The 9236-nt window shown below is 30.6% G+C and overlaps 1 pseudogene; it reads right to left on the minus strand.

The window, feature by feature from the left end:
- Positions 1 to 6168: 6168 nt before the first annotated feature.
- LOC133333841 (uncharacterized) lies at positions 6169 to 8389 on the minus strand (annotated as a pseudogene).
- Positions 8390 to 9236: the final 847 nt, after the last annotated feature.

The following is a 9236-nucleotide window of genomic DNA, read 5'->3' on the forward strand; positions in this document are numbered from 1 at the left end:
TGGTACTAAATCTGGAATCCTTAAATGTGGAATTACAATTACTATTTTAAAGCAGATTTGGAATATTGAGATAATTTTGGAATATTGGAACGAAAATTACAGAATGGTACCAAATCTGGTACAATCTGGTTTTTAATAAACAGACAGAGCTGGAATTCTTAAATTTGGACTTACGATTACAATTTTAAAGCAGGATTGAGGCACTTTGGAAATTTGTACTTGTGAGTACGAAAAGTACTAAATTCAGTACAATATGGACTTTGGTGGAATTAAGATTACTGTTAGAGAGTTGGATTGATGTAGTTTTAGAAATTATTGCTTAAGAGTATGAAAATTATTAAATGATACTAAATTTGGAACAATTTGGATTTGGTTGAATCCTGAGATTTGGAAATTAGATTACTCTTGAAGTGTAGTATCGAGCTATAGAGACAACTTTGGAAACGAATTTATGTGTACGAACAGTCAATAGAATAGAAAATGCACTAAATTTGGATTTGGGTAACGAGAGCCGAAAACCAAGAATTTGGAATGTGAGCCACTGACGGAGAGTTAGAAAGAAGTACCAAAGTATATTTGGTACTAAATTTAGTGGTGGTGGTATGGAGGTAGTCTTGAAAATGTGTACTTATGTGTTCGAAAAGTGTTAAATGGAACTAAATGTGTAACCTGCACGTTAATTTATAATTGGAATTTTGATCTAGTTTTAATCTGTGTAATGAAAATAAGAACGAGATTTCGGAATATAGTGCTTATTTGTATAAATGGTAGTAAACATGATATTATATGTAGGAATAGAGGTGGAAATCAGAACTACAGTACAAAAAATTATACAGTATTCACGACTTCCAAAAGTTTTTTTTTATTCCCTTTCCGCATACGAAGTAGCGGGCATTTTGCTAGTATACCAATAAAATTGATTTAATTTTAACGGTCAACACTTCTCGTAGAAATACTGTCAACATCGTAGGTCTAAGTCTTTCATGAGTAAATATATACGCCATAGAATAGAATAAAATGTTTGCCATTTTCCACCCAAAAGTCTGGGTGGCTTTTTTTATTATTATTATTTTATTTTCTTATGATAATTATTTACCAAAAACAATGTGCCTCTGCGCCAACTGGCTTTTTAGAGGTTAGCTGGCAAATAATCAATAATTACAATTATCATTCCTTAACAATTAAACATTTGTTTTTAAGCATTAATATATACAAAGAAATATGTCATATTATGAAAGAAGTATTTCAACGTTTTCAGTTAACTATTTCTTTAGTTATTTTTTAAAATGGGAAAGTTTTACGATTTTTGTTATGCGAATAGGAAGAGATTTCACTTATGCGAATTTGATATACCTTGCGTTCGTGAAATTTTTCAAAATTTAGTATGCGTCCCACTAATACATTTACATATACCATCAAAATTTTTGTAAAGCAAATAAGTTAAATGCGAGTGAAACAATTCTTTGTATATAGCCATTTTTAAATCAGCACAAAGTTTGTTCTTAAATTTATACAAAATGCCCATACCAGTTGACATCTTTTACTTTAAGTTACTAATGTGATTTTCCCACAACAAATTCCGATTCAAATACACGCCAAGATATTTAACACCTTCCGCTTCCTCTATTAAATGACCATCTATATGTACATTTGCTACTTCATCTACCCTCAAGGAATAAGGTCTAAATCTTACAAATTTAGTCTTGATTGGTTAGAGTGAAAGTTTATTTATTCTTAAATATTCACACAAAATTAAAGAATCATATTATATTTGAGTTTGCAACACCTTTCCATAGCTATACTTATAAATATTATCATCCGCAAACAAAAATAGTTTGCCAACAAATTTATGTTCATTATGTCATTAATGTATATCTGGAATAATAAAGGACCCAGTACACTTCCTTGTGGAACTCCGCATGATACAGGTAGTACATCACTTTCATCATCTTCTACCTGTACATACTGTCTTCTATTACTTAAGTAACTTTTAAGTAACGCCAGAGATTTGGAACAAAGCCCAATGATTTTAAGTTTTCCTATGAGTATTTTATCAAATCCTGGTGCTTTGTAACTGTGCATTTTATCCAAGACATTTTCTATATCATCGGATGTGATTGGTTCAACCATAAAATTCATGCGCGTTTGGATCAGGGTTCTGAACTTATTTACATCGTCTGTGGGAAACGTAGGTATTTTGGAACGTAAATTAATTACAGAATCTAAAAAATATTTATTAAAATGTTCGGCCTTTTCTTGACAAGAAGTTACTTTTTCGCCATCTTCAGTTAAAATGATAGGCAAACTTGATTTCTTCTTCCCAAATTGCTTGTTTAAGAATCTCCACGTTTTTTAGCATCACCATTACATTTTTTAACCCGTTTTCATAATAATTATTCATTAAGTATCTGCTACACTTCTTTATTACATTGCTTACCATTTTTAGTGTATTGCAAATGATCTTATTCCCCCTAACTTTCCTTCTTTGCGAGATAATTTCCTTTATTTATACTCGATTAAATTTTCCAATTCGTCTGTCATCCAAGGATTAATTTTTCTTGCTGTTGTGCTGATGAAAATATGTCTATAATATATTTACTCAAATCAGAGCAATTGTCAATTCCGTCGATGTTTAGAAGCATATCAAGGAATTTCCCCACATCTTCATAATTTGTTTTATAAAACTTTTCACAAACAGTTTGCATTCCAGGTACACGCCTATTATCATGTTGTGATCAGATAATTTATTTTCTATTGAATGTTCTGATACCAAATCATTTAAGGGAACCCCCCCATTCTCGATTTGAATATTTTAAGATTTTCAATGGGCTGGTAAATCAATACCAATGCTTGTTAAGGTTTGTAACTTTGCACATATATAATTGAAGATTTAGAAAAGAAGAAAAATAATTTACAAAAAATTTTTGTTATTGTTTTGTTGTTGTTTTTTGTAATTAAAGAAAAGTCCTTATTTTTGATGGCGGGCATGATAACTCCTCACTGGAACATCGGAATCCGAAAATTCCAACGGTGTTAGAAAGAGTACATGTCTGGCTCTCGTATGAACTAGGATTATTGACTTCGCTCTAAAATTAACAAAATGGTGGACCTTTGAAAAAATATTTTTGGAAAATCGCCGATTTTTTACCAAAAACCAAATTAAAAAATAAGGAAGATCTTCACCGATTGGTTTTATCCTAGTTCATACGAGAGCTATACACTCCCAGAGAAACGATGCAAAATTTGGAACCGATTGGATTATTAGTTTTTGAGTTATCGTGCCCGCCATTCGCAAAAAAATGTTTAGAGAAAAACGCGTTTAAAGTTTGAGAAACCCTTTAGCCGTCACTTGATGCTGACACACTAAATCGGATATATCTTCAACAGTTCTTGAGATTTTCACTTGAAATTTTGTAGAGACATTCTTTAATCAGTGTAGATTCGAATTATATCAACAAAAATTTTGACCCCGAGAATGGGGGGGTCCCCTTAAATTACTAAAAACACAATCTATACTTGATCCGCTTAAAGGATGAGTTATAAGATTGTGGCATGACTTTAAATCTACTGATGCAAAAGTGTCTACAAGATTGTATTTCTGGTTATTATCTTGCAACATGTTGATATTTAAATCTCCAATAAAAACGCAAGGGAAATCGATTATATCCAATAATAAATTCTCTAATTTCGACATAAACAATGCCAATGAACACTTTTGCGATCGGTACATTGAAAAATTGATTAAGGGTTTGCTGTTTATAATTATTTCTGGTAACCTAAAAGCAATGACCTCTATAACATCTTGGCTCCGATTGATCATTACCTCAAATTTTATATTCTTCGAAATATACACAGTTGTCCCACCAAATGCATCAATCCTACAGCAGTGAATTGCAGTAAATTCGTCAATCGAATATATATTAGTAAGGTCTGCATTGAACCAAGTTTCTTGTATAGCTATAATAACTGGTACACTGGACAATTCACTTATGATCCTCTTAAATTCATTAAATCTATTGATTGAAGAAATTCTTCTGACATTTGTATTTAATTTACTGGAATATTCATTAAATTGTTTAATATTGTGAAAGTAGTTAAGACTCATAAATAAAAATTAATGAAACAATTTAAGCAATTTGAACAACTTAAGGAACCATCTTCATCACATTCATCATCTGTGCTAATCTCGTCTGCATCCACAGCAATTCTGATTTGGCACGAGCCAATTCCAACATTCTTGGTTAAAATATCATCAACATCATTATTGGATTTCAAACGAATTCCTCTCGAATTATCATCCCTCTTGGCAAAAACGTTTCCTTATTTAACAAATATGTATTTGTATCCAACAGCTTTCAGAGACTTTGCGTAATTTAATAGTTGCAGTGATTATTTACTCAAAAAATTATTGACATATACTCCTTTAAAATCTTCAACATCTTTTAGTTTGAATTTTTCATCAATTAGTTCCCTTTTGGAATTGAAGTTTTAACAATAACAGATGTTATATTCCCATTATTTTTGTTTAGATAAAATGCTTCTTCAAAATCTGATCTTCGCGATATCCAAACATACATCAATTGCTTCAATATCGTCTTTCTTTCACGAATATCATTTAAAAGCTTTACTGAGGATTTGAGATTATTCACTTCCTCTCTCAAACTCTTATTCTCCTTCTCTAGTTTGTCTATTTTCTTTTTTATTTTTGACAACTCCTTTCATAATCTCATCGTATTGAGACGACATGAATTGCATTGTCTCTTTTATCTCCCGTAATTGAGTTAGTTGAGCTTTGATTTCACTCAATTCGCTTGCTACCGAAACTTTATTTGGTACACACAGAAAACACTTGTACTCGAGAGAGGGATTTTTAACAACCCAGTGGGAAAATGTAATCAATGGTAAACGAACGGGTAATGCACAGCCACTATGATTTATTGATTACAATATGCATTATCCGTAACACACTGCATGTCCTAGGAAAATAATATATTCCTCTATACTATCCATATAATGCATACTGTAATCGGTGAATGATAATATGTTATTTAATAGTTTCTTAGTAATGCGAAATATATATATGTACTGGAATGCATACTATTATCTATGTATTCACATTTTTTAAATTATGTATTCCCCCAAGTGTTTATTTTTATAAAATTTTTATTTATATTAAGAAATATAATGATAATATACAATGTTTAAAAACGTATTCAAAGAATACAAAAAAATAATAATTCATTAATATAATTATAAACAAATTCAAAATAATTCATTGCTAACAATTCAAAAAATAAGGATATTTAATTATGGTTTTTTTCTAGCCATGTGTAATTTTTTAAAATGTCGAACTTTAATAAGGTGGATCGCCTTTTTCATATACTTTTCATACTCTTTTTTGTCGTATCCTTCTCGTTTTAGTACTTCTGTAATTAAATAATATAAATTATATGGAAGTCATTTAAATTTGTGAAAAATGTACTTACCAAACATTAAATTATTTAAATTTTCGAACTTCTTTATCGGACGTTTATCTTTTATGCCATCAAAGTTATAATCCATTATTAACTCTTCGCAAAAAATGTCAGATACATTTTTAGAAAGTCCTCGTGGTAATAAAATTTTTTCCATAATTGGTACCTGTAAGAAAAAATAAAATATAAAAATATAGAAATAATAAAATTAGGTATTGATTTCATGACTTACATATGAGGCGAAGTTCTCTCCAATTTCTTTATCTATATTTTGAAGATCAGATTCGTTTTTAGTAGGAAAATTGTTTTTTTTTAATCTTGGGAAAGAAGGGTGTCCATTTTTGTTTCGATTCTAAGTAGAATGTTTGTGAATGTGTCAACATTATCTGCAAAAATAAGAAAAATATGATTATTTCTGAACTAAAAAATATTTAAATTAAAACAAATATGTATATGTTTTTTTCATATCATTGCATCGGAAAAAACTTACTATTTAAAATCGTTATTTCCTTTTTTAAATCGTTGTATTTGCGATTTTCTGTAATTAAAAAAATACATTAATTTTGTAATTTGCCATATTTATAACAAACATTTTACCTGCATTTGCGTTCTCCTGCGCTTGAAGGTTTGTAAGAGGTAAGCGAAATTCGTAAGTTTCGACATGGTGTAGATTTTTAATTATCCTCTTAGGAATTTAATTCTGTTTATGTAGAGTTAAAAAAAAGAACTTGTTTTTATAAGGTAGACGCATTAATTTATGAGAAATATCTTCACATTTAAAAGTTTCTAATGTTGTGCAAGTGGACCCGTCACTTAAAAATATACCCGCATCAATGGATTGCATAGGGTTTTCAAAGAAGTTAGTGCAGTTCAAGATTCTCTTCCCTACTATATAGCACATATTCCTTAGGGTGAACTGTTTTATTTCGATAGCAAACTGTGATTTTACATAACAAAATTTGTCAGCTTCTTTTAGGCTCAAATAAAAATTTGGAAGATTAAGTGATATAATAGACCTATTTCTATTGAATTTTACTGTATTTACATCTATGTCCTGCTCTAAATATTGATCGAAAAATATTTTGTTGTTCAAATGTCCCAATATATTGCTAGGGCTTTTTTCCTGTTTTTTTTTAATTATTGTAAATAGTTTTCAAAATCATAGGCCGAAAAACTTCCTAAAAATCCGGTTTTTCTTATACAGTCAGGAAGATGTAGAAGGAAATGTACATTATAAGACACTTGATCGTCACCAAATATTATGGGAAATGCTTCAACATAGTACTGAAGCATTTCTGAAGCTGTATTTAAATTTTCGTAATGATTTTCCTCTGACATTAAAAGCCTATAGGCGCAATGTAACAAACTAAAATGATACAGTATTTTTCGGTTAATTGACCCTACGGTTAATTGGTTTCCACGCTTTATTGAAGCACATGAAGGGGCACAAAATTGTTCATAGGAAAATACATGTACATTTTCTCGAATAATTAAACCCTGTTAATTGATTTTCCCGCTTAATTGGTTCAAAATTCATGACATCAAAAATAAATTTCCTTTTACTTTTCACCGGTTAATTGCATAATAATAATTGAAAAATATTCTGTCATTTTTTTACATACATATTTGACATAATTTGTGAAAAACACTAGGAGGCATCTCTACTAATTCAAAACATATGTTTATTGCTATGGAAAAACTGCGACAGTGTATTTGACATTGGATTTTTTAAATCATTAGTAGTACCAATTATACGTGATTACTGTAATTGAACAAACTATTCAATTTAGCGGGTTCGGATAATTGGTTCCTCGGTTAATTGAACAAAAATTTGTGCAAATTTTGATGTGCAATTAAACGAAAAATACTGTAATAGAAATCCTCATCCACTACGTCAGCTATTACTACTACTCCAGTGCATAAAATAAACTGCCGGAATTCTGTCGCTTTCCAACGATGGAGCTCTTCAATTCCCCTTGGCTTTCTGCAAAACTCCTTTGTAATATATGGGGTAATGGATAACAATCTTGAAGAGATTTCTTCTTTTTGGATTTGATTCAATTTTGTTTTTGTTTTCCCATTTAGGAGTAACATCAAAGTCTTTTTTGTGACACCCAAACCAACCAAATGCATGGGATCTAAAGGGAACTGGCTTATCATGCCTATTCCTATATCTTCCAACTGTATGTCAACATCCAATGATTTTCTGTGAAAATTTACACTTCTTCTTTCTTTAAAATCTTCATCTGTGCGAAAAACTCCACACGATGTGCTGTAAACCATTCTATTATTTAAACGCCGTCCTTGCTGCGTGCATTTACTACATCCCTCGAATGCCTTATGGCCAACTGTTTGGCAAAAAAAGCACGCGTAGGTGTGTCACAAACAAAACTTCTTATTTTTATAGTAATAGTCGTATCCCCAAGTTGAAGTCCACTTTCCTGTATTTGTTTGAACTCGTTTATAAAATCGTGTAAATAGCAATTTACACTAAATGGTTTCTTATTTCCCAGATAAATTCCTACAGGAAAAACTTCTGCTTTTGGATTGCCTACTATTTTTACCAAAATTAGCCACAATGTCGTACTGGAGGATTTATAAAGAGGTAGACAATCCACATTTATATCTAAATATAAAATGTCGCAATCTTTTATTATACTCTGTAGTTTTAAAAGTTGGTTTTTTTAATCCTACATGGAGGTATGAACCAGGTGATACAGTTCTAATTGTGCAAGAATGCTTTTTTTAGCGTCTTAGATGATACTGGCAAACTAATATTTTCAGAAGAAAGGATGATCAATAAATCGTCAAAACACTGCCTAGAAATATTATGTTTAGTTGCCCAATTTTGAAGTTTACTATCTAAATTTGATGGGGTTTGCTCCACGTATTCTGTATGAAAACTAAGATCTGCACTAAGATTTTCGGTTGCACAATTATTAATTAATTCACTTTCACAATTTGCGTTATTATTTTTATTATTTGGTTCACTTGCACAAACGTTTTTCCTTTTTGCTAATATTCTTCTCCAATGTCTTTTAGAATAAATTTTACAAACTTACGTCTTTACTGATCCCAGACACAAACAAAACTAAAAAATCCATGCTGCGACATGAGGGCGTTGGCAGATAACGGGACTTCAAAAATAAAAATCAACAAAAAAGTATCCATTGGGAAACGAGTAGGTAATTAGTATGAATTTTTGTCAATTGAAATTACCCTCTCGTTACCTTTGGGATATATTATATAATGTATCTTCTATAAAGTCTTTAATAATTCGTGTTTTTGTTCAATTAAATTCTTTTCTGGATTATTACGGATACATTATATAATGTGATGATTATAATATATTACTAAATCGATTCTCAATGTAATACGTTCTCACTTTTCCCACTGGGAAGTTCATCTATTTTCTTTTTATCCAGCTTCGTACAAAGTGTGTGGAGAGGTTTTTCACAGACATCGCACTGCATAGAATCGTCATTTTCGTGGATTTGAGTTTTGCAATGAGCACAAATTAATTTGGTTTTGTTTCTGCTTTTTCTTTGTTTACCGTGCATACTTCACATAGTTCTTAGATAAACGTTTATGCTTTATTAAGTAGTTTAGCACTTGGACCACGGATATGTGTTTTTCACTATTTAATTTGAATTATTTATAGAGCGATCTCACTGCGAGAAAAAATTCGTCTTGACAAGCGTAAGGTTGTCAGCTTTGTCCTTTTAAATTTTGACTTATTGTCGAGAAAAGAGCAATGATGTT

Source organism: Musca vetustissima, unplaced genomic scaffold, assembly GCF_032173495.1.
Source record: "Musca vetustissima isolate MV318-11 ecotype Yass unplaced genomic scaffold, APGP_CSIRO_Mvet_v1 utg19625, whole genome shotgun sequence".
Lineage (NCBI taxonomy): Eukaryota > Metazoa > Arthropoda > Insecta > Diptera > Muscidae > Musca > Musca vetustissima.